This window comes from Tamandua tetradactyla, chromosome 3 (assembly GCF_023851605.1).
Source record: "Tamandua tetradactyla isolate mTamTet1 chromosome 3, mTamTet1.pri, whole genome shotgun sequence".
NCBI lineage: Eukaryota > Metazoa > Chordata > Mammalia > Pilosa > Myrmecophagidae > Tamandua > Tamandua tetradactyla.
In genome coordinates, this window is record NC_135329.1 from 255,563 (window position 1) to 262,495 (window position 6,933).

The window sequence follows — 6,933 nt, forward strand, 5'->3', positions numbered from 1 at the left end:
CTCAGAAGCTGGCCCTTCTCTAACTTTTCCAGGTGGCTTCCTCTCCCCTGCATTGCAGTATCTTTCTCCTGCAGGCCACGGTCCCCCCTGCATCTGCCCTTTCTTTGCTCCCTGCCATGATTTTGCTGTCAGCCTCAGTATTTGTCCACATGCCCAGCAACAGGGCCTACCTGCCCCTCAGATCTGCCCCTGGTGGACAGGCCATCTCCTCCAGTGCTTGGCATCCAGAGGCATTTGCTTGGCCACTGTAAACTTTGGTACTGATAGCTGCCCTGACCCCTGGAGGACTCACTGCCCCTCCAAGCTACTGGGCAGTTGGGGGTGGGGAATGTCATTCCAGGTAGCCCCTCTCTCGTGGACTGTCCCTCCCCAAGCACAGCGGGCCCCAAGGGAGATGTGGCCATGACAGCAGAGGCTGCTCTCGGAGAGCTCCCTCAGGGCAGATGTAAGCTACTCAGCCTCCTGATTGTTCAAATGCTGGACAGTCTTCAAATTTGGGCTAGACCCAGGGAGAAGCCAGAGTGCCTTTCTTTCAGAAGCTTTTGTTTCATGAAAAACAGTCAGGGAAGTTTTTCCTCAATCTGCTCCTAAACCCCTTAGTGTTAGTGGTAATTTTTCTCAGATTATGGTGTTAGGTTGTCAGTCCATCTGAACAGTCCCTGTTATTTTTTATTTCTTTTTTCCTTAGTCTCCAATAATATTCAAATTGGAAGTTGGGGAGAGAAGGCTCAAGTCTTGCCTTCTCAATAACCATAATTTTTTTTAATTGAACACCTAGGTGCCAATTAATTTCTAATTAATTTATATTATCACTTTAATTGTAATCCTATGAGATATTTGTTATTGTCTCCATCTTACTGATGAAGAATGAATTAGAGATTAATAAAGGATTTTTCCAAGAACGCTAAATTTGTAAGATTCAAAACCTAGCTTAAAATCTAGGACTCGCTCATATCAGCCTTTGGCCTTTCCCCAATTTCTTGATATCTTCAAGGCAAATTATCATGTTGAGTTACTCTAGGACATATCTGAGCTATGATTTTCCACTGGGCCCATTCACAATTGCCACGATGCCAGCATTGCAGCATTGCAGGTAAAGGATGAGGCTAGTCTAGAACTTTAATGTGGTTTGGCTTGTCTATGCATTCATTCATTCATCCACTTGGCTCTCCTGACTCCTTCATCCATGCACTATATGCGCTCATGCTACAGCTCGTCTAGGACCCAGTAGTACCTACTTTTTATACATGTACACTCTTACCATGATCAAGCTGTTTGGAAATAATTGGGTTCTGAAGCACTGGAGTCAAAATAGCTCCTTTGCCATCTGCGATGTTGAACAGGGGAAGGCGAGGAGGTGAACTTGTGCACGTGGGGCATAATTGACTGGTGGTGTTTGCACGTGTGGGTGGGAAGACAGGCCTTCCATAGCAGAAGGCAGGACAGGGCCAGCCCTCTGTCCACTGCAGCTGAGCCCTCCAGTGAGGCTGGTTGGGGCTGCAAAACAAGGGGGGGACCCTTCCCAAGCCTAGGATGCACTTTGGGCCACGTTTACCTCTCCAGGACTAACAGGACAGACTGAGGATATGTGCAGCCTCTTGCTTCTAGAGCTTTCTTACTCAGCAACCCTGGGTGATGCAGCCCAAAGGGCTTAACCCACAGATACAAAAAGTATTTCCTTTATTAAGCTCAACAGCTTCATACTTTTTATTGTTTCACTGGCTTTAAAAGTACACATAGCAGTGCCTATTTTGGACTAGTCTGCTTTAAATGAGATATTTTTGATTCAGTGACACAGCCTACCCCCACCTTTGAGAGAGTTATGTTTATCTATAAAATTGTTGATGGTTTGTAAATTAATTCATTTTTTTCCAAAAATAGGCCTTATATTTCATTTATATTTTTAATATTTGTAAATTTGCAGATAAACCTGCTCCGTAAGTCATCTCATTTCTGCATAAATTTGTCAGCATCCTTCACCCCCCCCACATATACCCAATTATATGTACTAATATGTTGTCATATTGGATATTCATGAGATTTGGGCCACAGCTCATCCCTAAGTGATGAGTGCCCTGTATTGGTCATGGTTGAGGGGCCACATGTTAATGCAGGGTGAAATTTGCAAGAGTTCCCTGAGTTAGCCTGTCAGTTTTCTGGGCTATAAGAAAATCCGGCTGTCAGACCTGATAGCAGCAAAGGACAGCAGTAATTGTCAGCAACCTGAAGTTATGCCCTCAAACAGGCCTTCCAGAGGAACAGGCATTCCATCACCTGCAGGGACAGCCCCGAGGTGAACAAGCAGGGCTTCTGGTCTTGTCCAGGGAGAAGTACTGGTTTCACGGATGAGCATTAGAACCAGCCACAGCCAATGATATGTAATGGCACCAATATCCTTGAGAAGGATACTTCCTCTTCATTTTTAACTAGCCTCATTGAGATACAATTTACATGCCATAGCATTCACCCATTTAAAGTATACAGTTCAGTGGTTTTCAGTATTTTCAATTTATGCATCCGTCACCACTATCTCATTTAGAACATTCTCATCATCTTCTGATGGATTGAATTGTCTATCTTTCCAAAAATCAATTGACCATATTGAATGTGGTTAAGTAGGGAATTTTAGGTTGTATATATGTTACTAAAATAAAAATTGAATTAACATAGAAAAAGAAACATAGGACTGTACAACACACACAGTGAACCTTAATGCAAACCATAGGCTATAGTTAATAGTACACTTATTAAAATGTTCTTTCATCATTTGCAGGAAATATACCACCAAAATACAAGATGCTGATAGTAGGGCAATATGTGGGAACTCTGTATTTTATGCATGATTTTCCTGTAGACCTACAATTCTCTAAAAAAACAACAGGATGTATGCTTTTGTATGTTGTGTTTCTGTTTTCAGTCTCTCAAAGTGTCTTTCCTTTGTGAGTTCTTTGAGTGATTTAAAGTTTCACTTAAATCATGCTCTTTGCTAGACATTGTGTTTAAATAATTGTACATAATTTCTTAATAATGATAACTGAAACTCTTTGCCATCTATATTGTTACTTCATTTAGAAATAATAATACAGAGATGAAGAGCAGTTAATACAATCACAGAATCAAAAAATAGTAAATGTGGGATTTATGTCTGTTTATTTTATTTTCAACATCTAACTTCTTTCTAATATACCTGACTACCTCACAGCCTGGGGGAAACTTAAAAGTCTCCAGCATATTGACAAATCAAAGTATAATGAAAAATTGTACTTTTTAAAAATTAAATATTGTACTACTATGTCTACCTAAACTGCTTTGCTGATAGGCTCTCAGATGCAAGAAAAGATTTCACAACCTCTTTTTCCATTAGTACCACTAAACCTGAAACCTGAGCAAACAGAACCGGCCAACTTCTCATAGGCCCCAAAGCACAGTATTTTCATTGATTTCCCATAACCCGCACGTAAAAAGGAGACACAGTGGCAGAGTAAAGAACAAGGTCTTTTGAATTAGCCAAACTTGCCTGGAATGTCGGTCCTGCCGGCTGTCAGCGCTATGATATTGGGCAAGTTAAATATGCACATGAACCTTCAGCTTTCTCATCAATAAATGAGGAAATTCATACCTAAAAGTTTGTTTTGTCAAGGGATGTAAATGATGTCTGTAAATCAGCTATAATATAATAATACAAATTATAAATACTAGATATGGGATAAATTACTCCATTTTAAAATGCATCAGTTGACACTGTAAAATTCTTACTTGATCTTCATAAAATGTCTCCATATAGTTCTTATAATCAGCATCACATATTTATTAATTTATTCTTGCAAGTGAACATTAATTTATTCAACAACTCCTGAGTGAACCTCACAGAGAAGATTATAGTTGAGTTTACTTCTGCAGTAAGTTTGGTTTCATTGGCAACTCAAAGAATGCAAAGGTGGGGGTTGCATGAGGAAGAGCATGGAGGTGAAGCAGCATTCATTGTTAGGAAAACTGAGAAAAACATTTACAACTTGGAGCATAAGGTATAAGGAACATCATATGAAATGTAATGACTTACCTGAGAAATGGTTTGAGGATCATATGGTTATCCAATTTTCCAAACTCTTTTATTAAACCTCCAACTTTCCACACTGATTTGAGATGCTGATTTAATCATGAGCAAACTTAAAAGGTAGCCAGAAAGCAAAGACATACTGCTTTCAAAGAAATGCCAAACTGACTGAGGGCTGACTTCTCAACTGCAACAGGAGATGTAAGAAATCAGAAAAATGAAACTTCTGAACTGCTGAGAGAAAATGAATTGTCAACCTAGAAAATTTTACTTAGCTGATCTAGTACTCAAGAATAAGGACTAAATAAAGACAGGTAAGAACAAATAAAATACATCATAAGAGAGAAAAGTGAACCCTTAGAGTAGGCCTGGAAATCAAGTAGGAGGAGTGAGAAGAGAAACGCAAAAAAATATGCTGCAATAAAAACAAACTGATTGTATAGAACGATTATGATAATGACTAAAAATAGGAAAGTAAAAACCAGGGGAAATAATATACTGGGATAAAAAATAACCTATGAGACAGCCACAGATACCCTCACCTCCTTTTAGCATGGGGGAAAGGGGATAGAGTTGTTTGGGATTGCTGACGTGTACATATAAGATTTTTAAAGCATACCAATAAATTAATTGAAATGCATCAATGAATGTATACTTTCCAAATACATAATTACAAAAATAATGTGCAATAAGTCATTCCAAGAGAAGACAAGAAATGAGGAGAAATATAAGTAAACGGGCAACAGAAGACAGGAATTAATAATGATAAAAGCAGAAAGCCATATGATGGTAAACAAATTATAAAGGTGGTGTACAAAACAAGAATGCTGGATCTTTTAAAAGACTAATAAGGAGGCAAAGGTCTGTCAAAATGAGTTGAGTTGAAAAGAGAAGACTCAGATAATATTAGGAATGAAAACGAGGTGTACGTGTTTATATAATTGGAGGTTAAGATACTCATGAAAGAATAGATAATGAAATGGACAATTTTCTTGAACACTTTAGCTTACTAGTGGGACTTTCAGAAGTAAGTGGCACTTTTTGACCATGTAACACAAACTGAAATAACGTAAACTCTCTCTCTCAAAAACCCTGGGTCCCATGTTGTTTACAAGTTAATGTTATTGAATTTTCAAAGAACGGATATTCTCTAACTCATAAACTTATTTTTCTTCCTGGTAACAGATAAGCATCTAATACAAGCTTACTGTCAATACTTGACAAGAACAAAAGGAAAGAGGAAAAATATAGACCCAACATTCTTGAGAATCTATAAAAGTTTACAGGTAGATAGAAAATAATGTCAAGCCCAAAGTTATCAGAAACATGAAAAGATCATGCTCGCAGCCCATTGTCGTGTCTCTGTCACTGCTCAGTGTTTATTCCCTGACGGTGAACAAATACATGAGTGAATGATGAGATGTAAAAGTGCAAGGACTTTAAAGTCAGAAAACTTGGGTTTAACTTCTGCTTTATTTTTTTCCAAGCCAAACTGTATTCAGCTTTATTAAAGATACTTTTCATAAACAATCATGGTATTTCAGGCAGGACACGGGCAAACAATCGTTAAACAGTATCCTTTTTCCTTGGTGATTTCTTGTAACAATATTTAGCTGTAGAAACAGAAATGAAATGTCAGAGGCAGCACTCTTCACCTAGTTCTCTTTCATGGGTGAGTGCTCTTCTCTCTCTCTTCTTTAATTATATAATATGATACATATACAAAGCAAAAAAGAAACAAACAATAATTTTCAAAACACACTTCAACAAGTAGTTACCGAACAGATCTCAGAGGTTGTCATGGGCTAGTATTTCGAGGTCTCAGATTTTAATTCCAGCTGCTCCAAAACACTGCAGGCTAAAGGAATATTAATACAGAGATTCAGCAGCCATACTTACTTGTTAAATCCAATTTCTCTGTTGTTTATCTCCTCCTTCTCCTTTAGTCCCATCTCCCAACCTATAGGGATCTTTGGGCAATGTCCTTCTGACTTTTTCCATGTTGAGAAAGGGTGTCCACACTAGAGGATAGTGGGATGGCATTAATTAGTAATCCTGGAGAGGCTGGTCCCTCTGGGTTTCAGGATTTATCTGACCTAGGAACCCTCTGGAAATTACAGGTACCAGGAAGGCAAACTGAGTGTCTGAAACCTTTAGGGAGCCTCAGTTCGAGCCCCAGGTGTTCTTGAGAGCTGACAGGAGTGACATTGGTTGGGTTTAGCAAACCATGGCGAGCAGCATGTCTAACTAAGTGCAACCTTCAGAGTAGCTTCTTGATGCCCTCTGAGCTCTCTTGGCCACTGAGAATGCCCTCCTCTTTTTTTTTTTTTTGGCATGGGCAGGCACGGGGAATTGAACCCAGGTGTCTGGCACTGAGCCACCATTGCCTGCTCCCTCCTTTTTTAATACTTAGGGCAGTGGCCAACTTGCCTTCTGGTTTCAACTCTCTTTTTTGAAAAAAAATGTAATTCTTTCTTCTTGGTAAGCCCTTCTCAGTGACACCTGCCTCCTTCCCCCACCCCTCTAGCCCGCCTACCTGCCTTACTGGGGGAGGACACACCTCTGAGCTGACCCAGGCATGTCCCACAATCAAAGCGAGGACAAGCGCGTCTTCCTGCAGTGGCTCCTTGGTGCACAGCCATCGGGAGTTTGTGTGGCACTGGGACAGCTGCAAAGGGTATCCTGGGGCATTCTCTCCATTGCGGGCATTGGGGCTGGGGGGCTACAAGAGCTGGGTGACAGTGCACTGCACACGTTTTTCAAAATGACGCCATAGGCTTTGCTGGATGCACAAGCCTGCAAAAAGGAGCTCCTTGAGAATCTTTCTATTTATTTGTCTTCACAATGTTTTATCCAAGTCTCAATCATTAACAAGCCAT